Source organism: Eupeodes corollae, chromosome 2, assembly GCF_945859685.1.
Source record: "Eupeodes corollae chromosome 2, idEupCoro1.1, whole genome shotgun sequence".
In the NCBI taxonomy this organism is placed as follows: domain Eukaryota; kingdom Metazoa; phylum Arthropoda; class Insecta; order Diptera; family Syrphidae; genus Eupeodes; species Eupeodes corollae.
In genome coordinates, this window is record NC_079148.1 from 75,362,156 (window position 1) to 75,371,134 (window position 8,979).

The 8,979-nt window shown below is 34.0% G+C and overlaps 1 long non-coding RNA gene across 1 annotated transcript; it reads right to left on the reverse strand.

Moving 5' to 3' along the window:
* Positions 1 to 437: 437 nt before the first annotated feature.
* LOC129945504 (uncharacterized) lies at positions 438 to 882 on the reverse strand. The gene is made up of 3 exons (XR_008781497.1): positions 781 to 882; positions 549 to 693; positions 438 to 491 (listed from the first exon to the last, which is right to left on the reverse strand). It is a non-coding gene; the product is annotated as an uncharacterized LOC129945504 (long non-coding RNA).
* Positions 883 to 8,979: the final 8,097 nt, after the last annotated feature.

Below are 8,979 nucleotides of genomic sequence, written 5' to 3' on the forward strand. Positions count from 1 at the left end.
AACTTATGTTGAAAGAAATGTGTCGCCATAACATCCAATTGGAACAGCAAAAACAACAAAAATTTTAAGCAATTAAACGCCACAACAACAAAATGGAAAACTTGAGACTCAAAGAAATTGAATCGAAGATAAAATTTAAAGAGGACCTCATTCAAATTGAGGAAGAAAAGCTCCGAAAGATGCAATAATTTGTTTTAAGTGAAGAAAGTTTTGTAACCAGTATCTTCCAGAATCGTTGCTGCTTTTAAAAAATATGCACATGTTGTGTAAAGCACAGCATGTGTTAACGATTTGGATTTCTTTTTGGGGTTTATGGTGGAGTTCTCTGGCGCATAGAATGCATCTCCACCTACCTATCAGAACCCCGTTCACTTGCTCAATTATTTTGCTAGCGCCTTTATGTGCTTTGTTGAATTTACTCTCCGGTAATCCTTCCTGGCATGTTCTATGCGGAGTAAGTAGCCATGGCGCTAATGGGTATCCTGCGTCACCTAAGAGGAAAAAAATGTATGGTAAAACAATTCAAAACAAAATTATAACGTTTTTACCTAATATCCAAAAATTTCGTTCGCCACTCAGATATCGTTGGAGCAAATGGGAACGAAACTCCGACACTTTCCACACCAATGAATCGTGGCATGCTCCTGGATGTGTTGCATCGACGAAACGAATCTTCATTTCTTCATCACAAATCTAAAAATATGAATAAAATATGTGTATTTACTTAACCGTATTAAAATATAGGTAACAATACCTATAGACAACTTTTGAACCACTTACAAGTAAAACATTTAGGCTATAGAATCCTTTTCTGTTGAAAAACAAGTGCTGAGATGCATGCGGTCCAACAATTCTTACGTGCGTTCCATCTATACACCCAATCACTCCTGGAAGTTTATATTTTTCGAAAAAATGCAAACTCGTACTTCTTTGCTCTTCTGCGGTTTGACTTTTAAGATTTTCCTCGAAAATGTTAAGGAAGTTTGACAATACTTCTGAGAATGTTGATTGGGCAATACCTACATCGTGGTCCTTACCGACTCCTCTTTGCCTCTTTGGTACCCACCTTCAGCAAAAAAACGAAGACACGCACTTGGCCTGATGATTTTCGGCACAGCGAATGATTTTTTTGCTATGGGGAAAGAATCGGAGAGGGTATCTAGCAAATATTTGAATACATTTTTTTTTATTCCTTAATTCGCGTCTTATAGACCTGATTTAACTATTTTTTGTTTCTTCCTCCTCCACCGCCAGTATTACAAATCCTATGCTATGCATTTTAAAGATTTAAAATTCGATCTAACCAAAACAAAAATTATTCCAAACAACAAGAAATGTTACTGTCAAAACAGTGTTTTCAGATAGAGGGACTTTTTCTTCTTCAAATTCTTCAAGAGTTAAAGAGGACAATTTTATGCTATTTATGCCAATTTTGAGGAAACAAAAGTACCATATATTTCTTTCTTCACATGAAAAAAAAGAATGCATTTTAAATATTCCGGAACGAATAAAGAAAAACAGCAAAATGATTTATCCGGAATATTCTGCTGAATAAAGAAACGTAAAATGATGATTCCAAATATTCTTAATGAATAAAGAAACAAAGTTGATGTTTTAAAAGATTTTACAAATTCATAATGGGGAAAACTTGTTTTGGATATTGTTTTATTGTACAGGGAATTTTAGGGAATTTCAACTAACAATAAAATTTTTTTTAATTAAGATCCTATGATAACACTGCACACAATTCGAAATTGAGTTCCGAAAAAAAATTTGTTTTTTCGATGGTGGTAGTTATTTCCCTGGGAAAAATTTATTCCGAGGGAAATTCACGATAACTCGAAATGTTTCTTGGGAATGAAACTTTCCGTGGGAAATGCAATTCCCCGGGAGATTCCTGATAAAGCCCAATATATCCTCAATTTAAATTTAAAGGGAATTTTGATGTACCTCATGGGAGTCTCCTTGGTCCTTTGTTGTTTATTTTATAAATTAATAATTTTACTTTCGAATTTAAATGATTTTATAATATATAAGGAGCTTCATGAAAATCTAAATCAATTTTGGGAATGTTGCAATAAGGATCGTTTGATTTTAAATATTGAAAAGTATCAGACAATGTGATTGTCATAATATAATTAGTTATGACTATACATGGATTTTGTCACGTTTAAATAGAGAATCTAGTTTTTCTGACGTTGGTATTGTACTAGACTCATAATTAAATCATTATAATTATATTTTTGAAAAAGCTAACAAAATACTTGAATTGTTCAAAAGATTTTCAAAAATGTGGAATGTGGAAGAATGTGGAATGCTTTAGCCAACTCTGTTTTTCCCTCCCATTTTGATGTTCAGAACTTTAAGACCAATGTGCGCCCATATCTCCTTTTTAATCCTTCCCTATTTTCCTAACGCTCGCACTGTGTTTAAATATAAACATATAAGGGGTACAAATAACCCCTTGAGTGCTTGTGAATTTAAAAAAAAAAGTTCCGTGATTCATAAGTTATTCTGTATTATTTTTTTCCCCTGGGCTGATCGCCTTTAAAGGCTTCCCTTGATAAATCTCGCTTCTCTATCTGGTTACACCTTTATAGGTGGTGTATTGAATGGAACGATTTCATTTCCATCTATTCTTTGTGGATTGTATTTGAATCTGAGTCAGACTAGCTTAAGAATTTGTTATGTAATTAGATTGGAATATAAGTAATCTTAGAATAAGCTCAGACTATAAGTATGTAAATTTAGTAAACTGACTACCTGTGAAAACATACATATACAAAACTAATCGTACACACAAATTTACCTACTAAACTCTTCTGTTTCGAATCAAATTGCATACAATTCATAGACTTTCGGTTGACATTTGTTTGTATGAACTTATACCAGGAATGCTCATCAAATCTTTAACAAGATGGCGAGGAACAAAAAGTTGTAATAACTACTAATTTAATTCTGGTTTGGTTCCCAATTAGTTCACTGCGAGATTATTACCAAAGATTAAATTCAAATTGAATCAAGCTATTTATGACAACAACAAAAATAAACATGTGTTTTGTATGTATCCAAAGTCCCAAGTCATACATATTCACCAAAAACCAGTCTTTATATTATTATTGTCAAGCCCTCATCTTGACTGCGACTGGCGACATGAAATCCCATATGTCCATAACTTTTGCAAGATTAAATCTTCAAAGCGAATAATTTAGTTTTCTTTTGGAAATTCTGCGAACACACACAATGGAGTTGGGACTTTTGACTTGGCCAACATATCAAATTCAGCTTTCAATCGTTAAATTCAGCATTCCAACTTCAAGTCCGGCCCGTCCCCTCGAAGACACTACATCCATACAAAAGATATCAGATGACAGCGCAGCACATCGAGTTCTAAGGGGAATATCTTGACGTTGACAGTTTTACCTCATCTTTGGCCATATTTCATGGACCTAATAAGCATAAATAATAGTTAAGTTTAGAGTCTGGACTTTTGCGCCAGTTGTACACATAGGATATAATAAAGATACAGATTTACAATGTACATCGCCATCATCACATATGGCTATAGGTAAGGGTAACAAGTTTGAGATAAATAATCTCAACCATTGATCTGGGGCAGGATTGCTACAACACACCAGATTATCATCGGATATATGTAAGTTTGTATATTTTCTACTTGACAATAAATTTTAAACAAAAAAACTTCTGAAACCCATGAAAGATTATGTACATACCTAATACCTATACGTACCAGGAACAAGGGAGGAGATAGGAGAAAAAATGTCATCTCCATCCACCGATCTGACCCTTTTCGTTTCTTGAGAAAAATGGAAATTTCTCGGGAGTTGTAGGGACAATTTTAACCACGCAGCGCGCAGTGAAACGAACCAAACGAAAATTCCAAAAATAAACGTAGCCTTTTTGATATTTATAATTTCTGTCCCATGTCTGGTTCGTTAGGTAAGAAACTATCTTTCGGATTGATCTACCTTACCGATGGATATAATATCAATCTTTTGTTTCAACTGAGTTAAATTTTGACCAGAAGGCCACACGAATAACTTTGTATATGTTCGATGTTCGTATGGAAAGCAAACTCACTAAGATAAATCACTTTTAAAAAAAGTTTGGTATTCTTTTTCTTTTTTTTTGAGAAAAAGGGTTTGACAATCACACCAGGAAAATTCATTAATAATTGTTGAGTTTGTTATTTTACTTTTGTTTTATCCTTTTGGAGGATCCAAAGAATATTGTGAAGTTAATTGAAGATTCTCAACACAACGAAGAAACAGTGTATTTTGTCATTTTGATTGAGTGGTATCAGAGATATCGATAAAAATTGTAAGTGGCTTGGAAATATTTCAATTAATTCTGGATGATAGCCTGGAGCTGGTGGTAATGGTGCGGTTGCTTTTTTGGGGAATCTTTTTTGTTTCTGAGAATTAAAAAGTCTTGAGCTATAAATCTTTTTGGTTCGAAGCGTGATTTTGAATATTTTAAGTATTGCATTTGTAAAAACCACTTAGGAAACAGTTTTTGATATGTTTGTCTTGTTTTTTTGTTTCGTTTAAGTATAATACAAAATTTCAGAACATTGATAACGGACTTTTTATTGATATCTGTAAGAAATTTGCATTCTACATCTCAAACTCAATAATTTCAGTTGTAAATCGACATAGAGTAATACAAAAACACACTTAGTAGCTTATAGTATCCGCAGAAATCTTAGGGTCACAGTAAAGAAAAAAAAAATTTCCTCAACTACTTTAATTATCTGATATACCCACAAACACCTATGGTATTTGACTTTCTGTAAGAAGAAACTTCAAATGATTTTAATAATTAATGGACTTTTTGATGGCTCTTTAACAATCCTAGAAAGAACTTGGGCAGGAACCAAAAGAATTTTAAATTTACCGTTCGAAGGATAGTTATGTATGAGCACTTAAGACAACATAAAGTGCTCACATGTTTTTCTTAAAAACCAGCCTCTCGCAGCCAACTTCTACTCTCAACTCCCCGTTGATGGGGTCCCAATACATCTAGAAGGTCTGTGGGGTAACAAAGACGAGAGGAATAAGAAATATGAGTACTAAGAAACCGATCAGGCCAGAGGAAAAACAAAGACACTATCCCAAAAATCTATGTTCAATACTTTCTATTCTATCAATATGAACGGAATAATATTGCGCTCATACAACAATTTTTCAAAAATTGGTCTTAAAAAACAAACATACATGTTTTAAATAACATATGTATATGGATCACGGAACTTTCGGGAAAGTGTTTTGACAAAACGAAGTGTTTTGTTAGCTTTTTTAATAATTTTATTATAGTGATCTCATTTTGAGTCTATCACAAAACCAACCACAATGTCTTAAATTTGTCAATATTTAAATCAACAATTTGTATTGCACCATTCTTTCTTGAAGCGCTTGACAATCCTTGATGTGGTTAATAAATTCGCAAAATTTTAATTTAATTAAGGCAAACCAAGTAAAATTCTTGTTTTAGACAAACAACTAAATTGGAAACGCAACGTACAGGAAAGAGTCATAAAAGCTATTGTAGCTCTCTTTTCTTGCAAAAAAGGTATTGGCACCCCATTTGCGGCACTGGACACCTTACTATACCTAACACCTGTTGATATATATTGATAATTTAGCAAACAAATAACTGCAAGCTCTGCTATTCGCCTTAAAAATTCGTCGCAGTGGATTTTAGAATCAATTCTTAAGCACACGGACTACACCGTCCCCCAACTGTATTTCGACAGAAACTTCCAGATTTCTATACCTCCCTTTCCAGATTTCTATACCTCCTATTGGAGGATACATTCTTGGAAGATGAGTCAATCCATTTTAATACAGATGGGTCAAAAACATAAGACGGGGCTGGTGGAGGTTTGTACTCTGAACGACTGAAATTAAGTCTCTCATTCCGCCATCCCAAACATTGTAGCGTGTTCCAGGCGGAACTTTTGCCGATAAAGGAAGTCTTGTCCTGGCTTAAAGAAAACGTGATATCAACATCTGATATCCGTATTTTCTCAGATAGCCAGGCCGCTATAAAAACTCTGTCTCTACAAACTCTGTAACAGTCCATAACTGTCGATCATCTCTAATGGAGATGGCACAACAGTTTAATATTCACCTTTGCTGGGTGCTGGGCCATAGAGACATTCCAGGTAACTGTAAGGCAGATGAACTCGCCAGGAACGGTACAGTACAGCCCATCCTACCACGTTAGGCACGTACTGGCATACTAATCGCAACTTGTAAACAGTTGCTAATGCAAGACGCTGTGAAAATGGCAGACACCAGTTGGAACAATATCACCACGTGTCAAGTCACAAAAAACATCTGGCCAACACTGGATTTAAAACGTTCAAGGTGCTTGCTCTCTCTCAGCAGATCGCATATAAGCTCGATAATAGGTGTCATAACCGGACACTATCTAATAGGAAAGCACACCACGAGACTAGGCGTATTCTCAAATGACTTTTGCAGAAGCTGTATGGACGAGGAAGAGGAGAAAACAGTTCTTTATCTTCTCTGCACATGCCCTGATCTGGAACGAAAACGCAAGAATTACCTAGCAGAATTCTTTTTTTACGATCTAAACGATCTAAATCATATCAGCATAATCAGCCTCTCACGTTTCGTAAACTGGTTTCATAGAGCTTAGGAGAAAGCTTCAAGATTCATGTGGTATCACAATGGGCCATTAAACTGGCCTAAGTGTGTCCGTTTCCATCTTGGACAGCCACTTTAACCTTACCTAACCTAAATCAACCCATTAATAAATACCACATCAGACAGTAATAGACCAAGGTGACTCCCTGAGGTACACCAGACTTGACTTTAAATTGATATGAATGGTTCCTGAACATAATGCTATAGTAAATAAATATCTATTAAGATATGACGAAATCCATAAAACGAAACGGTCGGTAAGTCCATTTTGGCAAATGAATTAGTAAAGTTTGCAAAGATGCAATCGACTTGAGAGTGTTTTTCCAATGTATCCAAACAAAAAGTAGGTCTTTTTAGATTTTTTTTCAAACCCATGTTGATTTTCACATATAAAAACAAATAAAAGGAATTACATCACAGGCAAGGGACTCAAACAACTTCGTAACTAAATTTTTAGATACTTTTTTATGGACCAGCGCGTTACGTTTGCATATTTCCAGAGATCTTTAACTTCAAACATTTCCGAGACTCGTTGAAAAGAAGAAATAATAGATAGGAAACATAAGAGACACATTTTTTCCATCAGGACCAGGACTAAAACATTCATTTAGCTTTATAATATTGTAACATATATAGTGGTACATAGGAACCGAAAAATTGAAATGAGAGCAGAAGTGCTTGGGGAAGAAATGCAGTGTTAAAATAGTCTGCAAACATGTTCGAAAATGGCTCTGAAAGTTGGCTTGGAAAATGTTTAAAGGTCATATTAGCTGGATATTTGTCAAATTAACGTTTTTTATTTAAATAACTCCAAAGAATATGGAGGTTCATTTTTTGATCGCACTCAGTATTAGAAATGAATTTAGAGTACAAAAAGTTTTAATAAGTCACAAAATCGTATTGTAGGTTTTTAAACTATAAGCGTTAGATCACTCTTTGAAAGATTGAACACCCACCAGACCTTAAATCTTTTATTTTTTAAATGCGAATCAAACTATAGTGGGCCACCTTCTAATGTTTTTTTTTCGAGCAGTGGGATAATATCTAAAAAAACAATCAAATAGATTTTATAAATTCGTTAAAACATTTCATCCAGTGCATTACAGTTGATTTCGAGTAAAAAGCTGAGTAAAGTTACATTTTTCAAAAAGTCAAACTTCGTATAATTTTAACACTAGCTTTTAAAACATTGTATACCCATAGATTTAATGAAGTAGTAATCGCGGGTTGGTAGATATCTTCATGTATGAGCATTAAATCGATTAGAGATGTTGACAAGATCCATTATTCTTCCATTCCCCTTTTTTAAAATTATTCGTCAGTTCTAAGATACTTGGAAAACTTCAGTCATTACGCCAATTCATAAAACAGGTTCGAAGCAGGTTAAGCGGGGTAAGCAAGTTGATATCATATGCACCGATTTTTCAAAGGGATTTGATAGGGTGCAGCATGATGTGCTATTAAAAAAAACTAAAACATCTTGATTTTCATTCTCAATTATTGAAATGGTTAGATCAATATTTAACAGATCGTACACAGTTTGTGAAAATTGGATGTAAAACATCGAAAAGAATTTATAACTTTTCAGGTGTTCCACAAGAAAGCCAACTCGGACCGCTTTTGTTTGTTGTTTTTATAAACGATCTTCACGAGACTGTGTCAAATTTTCTGAAAATTTACTATTTGCTGACGATTTGAAAATTTACAAACGTATCAAGTGTCCACTTGATTGCAATCATTTGCAAGATGACCTCAATTGTATCTTTTAGTGGTGTGAAGATAACTGCCTTTATCTCAATATCTCCAAGTGTAAGCAAATGTCTTATACTAGATCACGCATCCCTATTCACTTTGAATATAAAGTTAATAATACAAGCCTTGATAAAGATTCGGTTTTTAAGTATTTAGGTGTTGTTCGATAAGAAGTTAACTTTTAATGATCAGGAATTTACTGATTGCATTTGGTGTCCAGTATATGCAGTAAGCATTATTAGAATATAAGCTGTTCAGCGTGATTTCACTAGATATGCTCTACGTAAATTCAATTGGGTAGAAAATATTATGTCCCCTTATAACCAAAGGTGCTTACTTTTAGGCGTTAAACCCCTTCAAATCAGAAGGAAACAGTGTTCCCATAACTCGTTCTTGAGCTTCTTTTAACTCTGTATGCGATGTAATCAACTAACAATGGAGTAGAGTAAAGTTTAAAAATGCTTTAAATTAAATGCTTTTAAGAAACTTTCTATTTTGTAAATTATTTTACTATTTATTTAAGATTACATAT